The following is a 13,009-nucleotide window of genomic DNA, read 5'->3' on the forward strand; positions in this document are numbered from 1 at the left end:
ATCAAAGACAGAATGTTTTTCTACCGTATCTACGTAGTTCCTGGCTTCAAAGTGGGTAATCACAAATTATTCATTTAATAACACCCAGCAGATGTTTATTGAGCATTTGTTATATGCCAGGTTTGCTGAGCCCAGTCCTCAAGCTCCACGAATTTATGGATTATAAAAAAGGCAGATGTAAACAAATTGCATATAGTAGATGAGGGTTTCCAGAGAGGTGTGCCCAAGAGAGCAGGTGAGAGGGCTGAGCAGGGTGGCTCATACCTGTAATCCCAGCACTTTGGGAGGCCAAAGTGGGTGGATCACTGGAGATCAGGAGTTTGAGACCAGACTGGCCAACATGGTGAAACCCTGTCTCTACTAAAAATACAAAAAAATCATCCAGGCATGGTGGTGGGCACCTGTAATCCCAGCTACTCGGGAGGCAGAGGCAGAAGAATCGCTTGAATGCAGGAGGTGGAGGTTGCAGTGAGCCGAGATCGCGTCATTGCACTCCAGCCAGGGCAACAAGAGTGAAACTCCATCTCAAATAAAAAAAAAAAAAAAAAATAAATAAATAAATAAATAAAATAAGAGAGCAGGTGAGAGGAGGTGTGATAAAAGATAAAGCAGATAAGGGAGGGGGTCATTTATTCTCAAGAGATATTAATCAAACACTTACTATTTTCCAAGCACTGTTTAAGGCACTGGGGCTATAGGAGTGAACAGAGCAGTGCTGCGTCCTCTGAGAGTGGGAGACAGATATCTGTCATTCTACCCAGCACTCATGCCTGTGTGTTAATTAGGTAGGGGAGAGGGGGGATCTGCAAGGTAGTGATATTTGCAGAGGGACCAGAGTGAAGTGAGGGGGTCAGGCACCAGGAGCAGCCCTGCTAGAATGTGCACTGCCTTCATATACTTCAAACTCCTCTTGAAAGAAAGGAAATTACATTTCGAAGTGAGGAAGAGAAATGGCATAGTATAAACAGAAATAAGATGATATGTCTGGGATCTTGATACTTTATGTCACTATTAGTCACCCGGCCTTCATCAGTAAGGGCTGTTTCCCAAGCCTGGGCTGAGATACTCTTTTAGGGGGAATAGCCCGTCTTCCCCCAACCACCTGTTGCCCTAGGTCAGCTGCAGCATCCCTGCCAGGGACCATGCATAGCTAGGCCATCAGGAGGCCAATGGTGGGGGACAGCTGCCTGGGGAACACCGGGCCACAGATAAGTTCCCCCACCCAAGACCTGACCCCAGCGCCTCCTAAACAGCAGTCTGCAGCCCCGTGGCTTCCCTGCTCCCGCAGGAGAAGCCACACAAGTCTTAACAAAGGGGAGTCCCCTTCTGGGAAAGAATAAATCTGACCTCAAATTAAACCCAGAGTTTTAATATAAAAAAATGCTCATGATTAGGTGTTTACAGCACCTAATCTTCAACAATTAAAAAGAAAAATGTGTGGGTGGGGTAAAAAATAGCAACACCCACACTCTGAAGTTTTTGAGAAAAACAGGAAACTAGTCTTTTTTAACCAGTGATGCCCAGAACTGGTTATTGCAAAGAGGGTTGTTTTTCTAATGCAGTGTGGTCAGCACAGCTGCACCCGAAGTAGAATTCTGCTCATGATGCAGCCGTCTGTGGATTTCTTTAGCTGACAAACCTATAGACAGGCAGGCATAATTATCAGTTCTAACCTGGTCATTATGGCCGGATGGTGCTTGGAAAACAATTTGCACAAGTCCTGAAACCCCATGAGAACATACAAAATAAGAGCATTTGGCGAATATGCAGTTATTTCCGGGAGTTGTGAATGACTTAGATCTAGGGGCTATACAATAGCTTATTGTAGAAGAACTGTTTGAATTATCTTTTTATTTGGGTTTTTTTTTTTTTTTAAGTTGACAGACAACATCTGATGGCAAATGACTTTTTTTTTTTTTCTAATTTGCTCATGAACTCAAGCTTCATTTTCTAACAGTGTTTTAGATGTTTTTACCTTTTTGTTTTTGGTATTTGCTGGTTGGTGACGGTGAAGTCATGATTTTAAAATTGGGGTTACAGAGATGTTGTTTCCTGGCCACAGAGTCTCACAAATGCACTATCACCACTACATTTCTGAACAACATGAGAAAAATGATCACAGAGGAGACCATTTGGGCAACACCTGACTAGATTTTTGTCCTTTTGAATAATGTAGAATGCTTTAGAACCCACTTGAAGTACAGTAATCCCCTTTATCTGCATTGTACCTTACACGGAAGACCAGGTTGGTCTCCGACCAGTTACTGAGGTTTCCCCTCCACTTCCTGCTGTGGGCTCAGTGTCTTTGGGGAGCCCCTGCTAACCAGAACTCTCCCTCACAGGTCATTTCTTTGTGTCATCTTTCTAAGGATAAAAAGGGGCATTAGACTTTTGAAAGTTGGGTAATATAACCTAGATTTCATTGCTGATTGCATTTTATAGTCTCCAAGCCAAGCATTTGGTTTGTGCATTGAAGGCTTTACGCTTGTCTGTTTGTATCAGACTTTACAGTTATCTCTTTAATAAGTAAATTACTCACGCTTCTCTTTTGTGAAGCTTGTTTTCAGTGCTTGATCCAGGCAGTGTGCCTGGGCTTAGCAAGGCCCCCTCTCCAGCTGACTGCTGAAGCAGTTCCTGAAAAGGTAATCATTACTGCTATTGATTTCTGTAGCACATCGGTCATATTAGAATTATTTGCAGTGAGAGGGGAGTCAACTTCTTGCATATGCCTTTTAGTTTCACCCCCAATGTACTGTACATTGAAGTCTTCAGTATCTTTGAGTCTTCAGTATCTTGGGGGCAGTGACCAAAGCGAGTCAAAGGAGATTCTTTTCACTTTTTTCTGTGAGAATGGTTTGGGGAGAATCCTAGATGTTAAAGTGGTGCATGCAGTAGGTGGAACTGGGAGACCTTTTATTTATTTATTTATTTTTAACCCCTTGCTGTCTGTTTTTTAGTGAAGAGTGATGCAGTTACCTGCCATTTCCCCCTTACCAGGATGTGGTAAAAAGTAATGAGATAATGGTTGCTAAGTGCTGTCAAATACTGAAGACAGATATTTTATAAAGTGCAAGCCTTTACTGAAAACAAACAAACCGAAAAACAACAAAACCAGCAAACAAGCATAATTTATCAGAAGGTCTCAAATTTCAGACACATTAAAATTCTGTTGTTTCATTTGGGAAAACATAGCCCTGTGAGGTTGTGATAATGTTGAAAAGGCAGTAATAAGAAATGCATTTTATTACTTTCACTTCTTATATATGCCTCCACTATAATGTATTTTTAATAAGTTTGCATACTCAGATTTTAGAAATCTGTGGATACAAATATAATTTTACACTTTCATACTGGTAAAGCCTGAGTCTACCTTTGACACTCTTCCTTTTAAATGGCTCACTTAAGCATATGAACAGAAGCACAGCATAGAAAACTCGGTAGGGAGACTCAGGAAAACAGATTCCTTTCTTACTGTAGATCCATGAACAAAACCTCTCTCAGTAGATAATTCAGTATAGTTGAGAGGTTCCCCAGAACTAATTTGGGTTTCTACCACATGGTTATAAGTACATAAAGTATTTGCCATTATAATTAAAGGCTCCTTAAATTCATACTGTTTGTGCCCATTTTGTTTTTGTTTGTGATTTTTGTTATAATACAGAGACAGTTTAAAACGCACTGTACTCTTCTTCTTCTGTCCTTCCTAATGAAAAGATGGTGCTCTGGGGATGATGGTTATCTATACAGAAGATTGTGGCAGAAGAGGCCAGTGTGGAATGATTAGTCCTTTCCCTGCTGTGCACACACAAAGATTGGTCCTTCATTCTCACAGTCAGCATTTCTCATGTGGCCTTCATTCAGCTCAATGGAGGCTTCGTCTATCAAGCTTGGGGCCAACTTTCGCCTTTGTTCAGAAAAGTTGCTCTTGTGGGTGTACTACCACGTGGGTGATTCATCTGTTGTAGCCCACAGACACTCCATGTGATTAGGACCCTTAAGGAAGCGGGTTCCACAGGCTCACTCTTACCTACTTTCTTTGGAGCTGATTCCCTTCTCTTTACCTTTTGGGAAGAAAACCAGCATGATGGTGAGAACTGAAAGTGAAGTTGGAGATGACTAAGCCAAACTTTTTCTGCTTTTAGTTGAGGGAAAAAAGGACCAGAAAGAAATTACTTAACGTTCCTTGCCCTGGTCATGGAGTCATTTGTGGTGGAGTGGACCTGAAAGCTGTGTCTGCTTTCATTCTTTTTCCTACATCTGGCCTAGTAGGACTTTTCCCGAGGGGAGATTATTGCTTTAATACTGGGTGGCTGAGAGCATTTCAGGAACGTGTGCATGTTCCTGGGTTGTCATTTGATGCTTGGGGAGGAATACAACTGCTCTTTATGGAAAAGCTTGAGAAGCAGGATGTGGCATTGGTGGCAGGGTTCACATCCACAGGGGATTTTGTGCAGTGCCTTCCCTGGAAAACTTCAGTTACATTCAGGTGACCAAGTTCATACCATGCCCTTTCTGCCAGCCTCCCAAAGTTTGGCTGTCTTGATTGGACATCTTCAATTAAAAAACAAATGTCACACTTTGTAATTCTGAAGAATACTATGGGTTTTTTTTGTAGAATTTCTCTTGGTTGAGCAGATCTTCACGATGAAGTTTGAGTAACAGTCTACAGGATTTTTGTTATAATCACTTGCTTAAACACCAGGAGCACAGTAACATGTACCAGAAAGTTACTGCAGCAGGGTTATAATGTTACTGGTTTTCTTAACTCTAGCATGGTTTGACACTTGGGGCCAGATAAGTCTTTGTTGTGGGCAACTATCCTGTGCATTGTAGAATATTTACCAGCATCCCTGGCCTCTACCCACCAGGGTACAATAGCACACCCCTTCCCACTCCCAGTCTTGGCAACCAGAAAGAACTCCCAGATATTGCCTAGTGTCCCTTAAGGGGGCAGAATCACCCTAATTGAGAACCACCACAGACTAACAATAAATCTGAGGGGGATTGCACAGCCACCAGCCTGAACCAGGTTTTTATGAACGACACAGAGCTTGAATTTAAGAAACCAGAGTAAGAAACAAAGACTGAACATTACGTGACTAAACAGTGATTATTTCCAGTTAGTGACGGAGTGAATGGCAACCCCAACCAGGGAATTCCCCGGTTGACTTGTGGTCGGAATTCCCTTCTCTTCCTCAATTCTCTTGCCCTCAATTCTAGGACACTCCCTTTTCAAAGGCTGCTCTAGCTTCTGATTCACTTATTTTCCCTGCCCTCTTTTCTCTTCCACTCTTCTGCCATCTCTGTTGCTACCAATGCAACAGAGACCACTACCTGTTGCTACCTGGACCACCACTGCTGCCCTGACAAAAGACAAGAACCACTGAGATTCTTCCTACTGATGCCCCTGGCCCATCTGTGTCTTCCTATTCTTACTTTGTTATTTACCCGTTAGAGTTTCACTTAGACTTTTATGGTCCCTGTAGGAAAAGGCAGTTTCATATCCTATTGACTCAATTTCTCAGTGTGACTATTTGACAAGAAGCTATGCCATCTAAGGCGGGTAGGTTCTATGTTGCTCTTATTACATTGCATTAGGCAAATTCTAAATCAGGTTATACAGGCTTTTGAAGGGTGGCCTGGCATGCCAACCAGTATTTATGACACTGATTCTAGAGGGAAACACATTCCAAATTTCAAATAGTAAGCTTAAAAGTGAACTGTTAGAATATGATTCATTTTAAGTAGGAACTATTCTGGGAGCCAGAAGAACAGGTGCTAGCACCTGTTACAAGTGAGTTCTTGTGGAAACCACAGGGAGACCCTCTGGGTAGCCAGCTTAGAGTCCCCCCTCTACTGGGAGTGTAACTTCTCACACTAAGCCCCAAGCTCAGAGGGCAGACAAGCTGGATTAGTTAGAGTTTGCTTCTCTGATGTGGAAAAAAATAGGTATCTGGTAATTTCCTTGGATTCCTTTTGGACATGATATTGTCTACAAATCTGTGCCAAATGAACTTAGTCTGCCAAGAGAGGAAAATAAAAATACCTTGATCCATGGATCTAGCTACCAACTGAAGGAAGTCAATAAGAAAATAACTGGAATCTTAGCAGATTCTAGAGAAAGTAAGAAAAGAGGTATATGTTGTACAAGTATGCAATTAAACTAAGAGGAGTTTAGAGTAATTCAAAGATAAGCACAAAAATACCTCACTTTCTGCATCAAATGACAAACGTTTATATATCAAATTTTTCGAAGGTAGGAATGTTTATCATTTTAGACAAAGAAGGATACAACACAGAAGACTCTAAGACCTAAAGGGTTTTCCAATTCTGAGTATCTTATGTATTTTTCCCCTCTTACTCTAAATTTGTCACACTGCACAAATTGATTTATTAGATTAAGTGATAAATCTACCTAAGCTAGAATGTGACAGTGGTGGGCCAGTGACTTCTTTGGAGAAGTCTTTAAAAAAATCTATGCTGATGAGTTTTGAAACTGGGTTCAGGGTGTCCTGAGACATCTGGGAGTTGTTGAAATGAAGTGTATCTGTGGTGGATTTAGGAATTACTCTATATTTCAGATCATGATAGGAGGGATACTTAGCTCCCAAGTTTTAAAGAATTTAGAAGAGTGCTGCCTTTCTCAAATATTGTTATATAATTGATTACACAGTATGCCTTTTGTTTTGTGGTCTACACATTAACTTCTGTTTTCAATGTCTGATCTTCACTAGCCCCTGAGCTCCGTGAAGACAAGAATCATGGCTTATGGGAATGCACAATTGTTTGTTGAATGAATAATTGAATAAATGAGAGGAAAAAGAGTTTATCGTGAGCATTTTATTTTAAAAAAAAAAAGCAGAATGCTACTTCTTGATAGAAAAATTAACTAAAGTCATTTCCCAATAATAACGTTAAAATTTAAAATAATATCATGTATTGAAGTTTTAAATTTTGGGGGGAAATCTGTAGTTTTAAGAAGGGAGAAATAGACTATATTTTCTAAAGATAGAAAGCATGGCAGGCCCTCCAAAATTAACCTAGTGGAACATGGTATGTAAAGTCTCCCAAACCCATCAATTTTAGCCTAACTTTATAGTAATAAACACTTTTTATTGCCAAAGTAAATTAGGACAATGATCTGGGTAAAATAATACTCTTGAGCCAGATAAGAAAGACTTTGATTTTGTTGCCAAATTTAAAGCAATGACCTTTGTTCTAAGTGTGAAAGCAGTGTATCATTGTTGTATAAAGACATGAGTGAACCCCACTGAAACTCTTCCACCATGGGGTTCTGTCATACCAGCTCAAATAGAGTTTGCTTCTCTGATGTGGAAAAAAATAGGTATCTGGTAATTTTTCTAGCTTCTGATTCACTTCCTGATTCCTGAGTAATCAGGAATGGTTCGATACATTAAACATTCTTTTGGCATGGTGATCCTTTTGTCAGATCAGAATTATTATGACTAGAACTGAAAATTGGGTGCCAGTCATGGCAGGATATTTACATTTCTTCAACCCATGAATCTCTTTATATTGCCACTGTGTCTATTTTCAAGAGGGATGGTTCAGAGTTAGGCTTAAAATATTTTAAAAAACTCTCTCCAGCACTTATGGTGAGGCTATAGACAAGTTCTTGAACTTTTTGGGACCTCAAATCCTCTGTAAGCTGGAGTAATAATTGTACCTGCCTCATAAAAGATTAAATGTGAAAATACTCAGTAAATGTTGCTTATTTTTTATTTTTCTCTGTGATGATTGTTTCAGACTCCATTACCGTTTCTAGACCTTTCATTTCCTTAAAGCTTTCAATAGTCAACCCAAACTTTTAACATTCCTCTTTGTGGAGATCACAGCAGCTTAATGAGTCTAGTTTGCCAAAACAATCTGCTACATCTTATAGAGAAACTAAATCATGCTTGTGGTTATATGTGTGTGTCTGTATATAAAAGAGCCTCAACCCTGAGTCTTACCACAGTGAGAGCAGGTGGACCCCACTCTTGGCCATGAGCCAAATCCTATTACCAGGACTTATTGATTCCAGGCCAGCTACAGTTGCTTCCTCTTGTTGTTGTTGCTTTTCCTTCTCACCTCTTAAGGGAGTTGGAAAACTCTAAATTCAACTTATGAAAGAATATGAAAGTGCTTCTATTATTTTTATATTTCCCAGAAACTAACCTTATAGAAGTAATTTTCTAAGTTATAAAGAAACACTTTTTTTTCCTGAATTTTTCATCACATGAATAAAACTGGGTTTTCCATTATGATCACACAACACAAACCACAAGACTGTAAAACTAACATTTTTCAGTTGGGTTTCTTGTTTACTGTTTTCAAAGTGACTGTTTTCTTGTCCTGCGACAGTGTTCAGGGTGAGAACCCCGGTGAGGTATGATGCCAGCTGAAGCAAGATAAGTTAGTCATTATGTGCTAGGAGTGTGAGCAGCCAGTGAGCAGCCTGAGAATTCTTTCTGGGTGCTTCTTCAGAAATTGTCTCGGTGCCCTTACTGGTAACTTGTAATTGCCAGACTTAGGAATTCCCTCCCATCTAGATGTCTGAATGAAATGTTTAACAGTTTCTCAAACAGAGTAGTTTGGGCAGTCTTTATCGTAATCATTTTCTGTCTTGCACAATTTAAACTTAGTTTTGATATTTTTCAGTGGAAGTTGTTATTATTGTATTGATTTTAAATCTGTTTCACAATAAGGGATTTCAGTGGATGATCCGTAAAGCTTTGTTCAGCTTGAAAATTATATGGTCAAAGTTTACCTTTTAGTAGTTTCATTTTCAACATGTCTCCACAGTGTTATGCGATTCCTTATTGATTTATTTGATAGAAGAACAGCATATTCCTTCAATTAAAGACTCCCCAGATCATGAAATCATCATTAGTAGTCAATTGCTAAGAATTTGAAGTTTTATATTAACACAATCAAGTCATAATTATCTCTCCACTGTGGCCAAAATTTAATCCAGGAAAATATTGTTAGGGCATTGTACTTTTTTTCAGGGCCATAGCTGTTAAAGGTCTCTCAACTAGAAAAATTTAAATATGCTCCAGTCCCTTCCATCTTGAAAACAAACAATAAAACCAATAATCCTGATGGCTTTTCTAGCTACTGCTTTATCTGTCTTGACCGTTCCACAGTTTTGACCACCTGCTTTCGCAAGGAACATCTCTAACTTGTTAATTTTGAAATTAAGTGACTTATTTTGGGTCTTTGACTTATTTGACCTGATTGGTGTCTGACTCTGTTTATCATTTAATTTTTTCTCTACTTGGTTCTGTGATGCTGTGGCCTAGTAGGCCTGTCTGTTCTCTACCCCTTCACACTCTTACTAGTCTTTGAGGCTTTTCCCAAAGTTCAACCCTTAAGCTACTCTCTGTTGCTTTTCAGACTGTTTTACAGAAGCCCTAGCCCACTCTAGGCCAGACACGGTGGCTCATACCTGTAATCCCAGCACTGTGGGAGGCCAAGGCAGGCAGATCACTTGAGCCCAGGAGTTTGAGACCAGCCTGGGCGACATAGGGAAACCCTGTCTCTACAAAAAAATGCAAAAACATTAGCCAGGTGTGGCAGCACACACCTGTGGTCCCAGCTACTCAAGAGGCTGAGGCGGGAGGATGGTTTAAGCCTGGGAGGTCAAGGCTGCAGTGAGCCTTGATTGTGCCACTGCACTACCACCTGGGTGATAGAGCAAGACTCTGTCTCAAAAAAAAAAAAAAAAAAAAAGGCCGGGCGCGGTGGCTCAAGCCTGTAATCCCAGCACTTTGGGAGGCCAAGACGGGCGGATCACAAGGTCAGGAGATCGAGACCATCCTGGCTAACATGGTGAAACCCCGTCTCTACTAAAAAATACAAAAAACTAGCTGGGCGAGGTGGTGGGCGCCTGTAGTCCCAGCTACTCGGGAGGCTGAGGCAGGAGAATGGCGTGAACCCGGGAGGCAGAACTTGCAGTGAGCTGAGATCCGGCCACTGCACTCCAGCCTGGGTGACAGAGCGAGACTCCGTCTCAAAAAAAAAAAGAATCACTCTAGCTGCTAATGATGCTAATAGTCTTCCATACTAGTTTTTCAGTTCACATATTGCCATGGATTCTACATCTATACATCCAAATGTCTACTTGGACATTTCTACCCAGTTGTTTCTAAGGCACCTCAAACTTAGTTTGCTCTAAAACTGAATATATTTCCTCTCAGACTTGGTTTTCCTCTTTTCCACCTCACAAATGTCTACTGATTACTGAAGATCCACTTCAAGTGTCTCCACTCTCAGAGCTTCCTTAATAACTACTCCTCTTTCCTATGGACCCTACGGTAATTTGTACCACAGCACTTTTCCTACTTCTGCCAAGCCCGGTATTCTTTAAGATCATAAAACACATTTGTGTACCTTTACATGCAGCCCAGTGCCTGGTGTGTGATAGGTGCATGGTAAATGATTGTTGAATAGGTTAACAGATGACATAAATAGCAATTTATAGATATTGAAATAGGAAAAAATATATTTCATCTGGTAGAAAAGTGTGTAAGTGGTTAGATATTAAAAAGATACTTTTTAGACTTTTATGGAAAATAAAACGATCAGTCTTAGTGATTAGATGTAGTCTCTGGGACCTCAGAAGTAAAGAGAAGCCTCTAGTTCCTTTCATAGACTTGGGGTTGAACTGCTGCTTTCACTTGATTAAATAGAGATCAGTTCATGGAATGGCAGCAGCAGTTATTTGGGTGACTTTTCCAGCTATTTTAGAAGCATCAGAATGGACAGAGCAGAGCCCAACTATTTGTTTCAGATTTTTTTTTTTTTTTTTTTGAGACAGCATCTGGATCTGTTGCCCAGGCTGGAGTGCAGTGGCACAATCACAGCTCACTGCAATCTATACTTCCCGGATGCAAGCAGTCCTTCCACCTCAGCCACCTGAGTAGCTGGGACTGCAGGTGCACCATGCCCAGTTAAATGTTTTTTAAATTTTTATTTTTTAGAGACAGAGTCTCACTATGTTGCTCAGGCTGGTCTTGAACTCCTGGACTCAGACAGTCTTCCCACCTTGGTTTCCCAAAGTGCCGAGATTACAGATGTGAGCTACCATGCCCAGCCTTTAAGAAAATATTCAGGTGCAATTGTTGCCTAAACATACTTCCTCCCTATTTCTTCTACACTTCCAAATACAGCTATGTGTGTCAGGAAAAGAGGATATGAATGCTTTCATTTACTTAAGCAGTAAAAAATAATGATTTCATTTACAGAAGTGATACCTCCCCCCACCCCACATCTACAGATAAGACTGTATTTGTGTGCTAATCATACCCACTTAAAGTTACCTCTAAATCCACTAATATTAAGTTCATCCTTGGTGCAGTAGCTTCATCACAGTTCATTGACGTTACCATTAGAAAAAGTCTGTTATTGGAATCCTTATGTTGTTAGGAATAGCCTAACTAAATGGAACAGGTATCTGGTTACCATGGGATAATCCTTTGTTAATGTTAAATATAAGAAGTCTTAGCAGTGAAGACTCATTTGTGACAGTCCTATATTTAGGATTAAGTTCTCTGCACTGTGATGCTTGAACCATTGCAGAATTATGTTATATAACTGTGTTTCCTTTTGGCTTTCATAAAAATAAGAAATATGTTTCCTGAGGTCATCTAACATTGAGCAAAAATGTTAAATACATGAATAAAAATTCCATTTGGCTTTTTAAAATATTGGTAGACTTCACATAGATTTGTAGTCTTGATATATTTTGGAGTCTTATACTGGTTCGGTAGTCTTTCATGAAGAACAACAAACAAAACATCCTGTTTTTATAATATTCAGCACAAATCCCAGTGGAATTATTACAGAAATAGCTGAAGTTCTTCCTATATCAGTTACCAGTTGTTTAATTTTCATTATTTATTATTACTCTTCAAAGTCATTTTTCGAAGTGTGACTATAACAAAATTGATTTTGTCATCAGGCACTGAAGTCCTGCTAAGTGTTAATTGCCCAGGGTTTTTATAAGGAAGTTGGAGATAACTCAAGGCGCACTACTATAGCAGTAGTGACCATTTTAAATCACAAATATGTGTAAAACTCTTAAACTCTTTTTAGTCTTTTTTTTTTTCTAACATTTCATGGCTTCAGATTTCGGAGACTTAGTGGTATTACTTTAAGTGTTTGCTTATGTTAAAATAAGGGAAAACTGAATAGAAAAGATATTTTTAAAGGGTTATAATATGGCTTTAGGACTGATGAAAGAGCCAGAACGATGATTTGGAAGCTGAAAATAGCTCTGTGTTTTATGCAATCAAGTAAAACTCTGTACCCTGGCATTCCCTGCACCAGATTAGCGACGAGTTGGAAGTGATTCCACCCCCGACATGCCATTATGGATGACACGCTGGGCTATGACAAACTGCTGGCTTAATGGAGCATGTGCTGCTGGGAGTATAACCCTGAGGTACAGGGTGGATTAGAGTTGAGTGATCTCAACTCAAATTCATTTCCTCTGAAAGGAAAACTGACCAGCCCTCTCTGTTCTAATGAGCATGTTTGCAGCATGGCTTCGCAAAGCGGGGCCAGTCGCTTCAGTGGCAGAAGTTCACCATATTTCTGTTTGGTGCCAGCTTTACCTGCATAGGCTTCACAGCACCTCATCCTGGTCCTTAAGAATTGCAGATTAAGACCACAGAACAGAGGGAGATGGATATTTCTTTTACACTCTTACAGATTTTTTTTTTCCTTAGTTTGTTTTTGATGTGTTGTTTTGCAAAATGCTGTGAAGTAAGTGAGGACCTAAGATGATTCCTGAACTATTTCTGTTGAGCAAGTGGGTAAACCTCTCCTGGCAGAAGAACCAGAACCTCATCAGCCCAAGAGGCTGAGTCATCTTTGTAACTGAGAGGTTCATGCCTCACCTTACGTTCTTGGTACCTAAAATGGGACTGTATGATGTGCCCTGTGAAATCAATAAAACTGTCAGGTTATAATTAATATGTGGTGCTACTCTAATTAAACAGAA

The 13,009-nt window shown here is 40.0% G+C and overlaps 1 protein-coding gene across 4 annotated transcripts in view; it reads left to right on the plus strand.

The window, feature by feature from the left end:
• HIVEP2 (HIVEP zinc finger 2) overlaps nt 1–13,009 on the plus strand; it is a 198,756-nt gene that overhangs the window by 88,763 nt on the left and 96,984 nt on the right. The gene's annotated exons all lie outside the window — the stretch shown is intronic.

The sequence above is a fragment of the Trachypithecus francoisi genome, unplaced genomic scaffold (assembly GCF_009764315.1).
Source record: "Trachypithecus francoisi isolate TF-2019V2 unplaced genomic scaffold, Tfra_2.0 Lachesis_group15, whole genome shotgun sequence".
NCBI classification, from domain to species: domain Eukaryota; kingdom Metazoa; phylum Chordata; class Mammalia; order Primates; family Cercopithecidae; genus Trachypithecus; species Trachypithecus francoisi.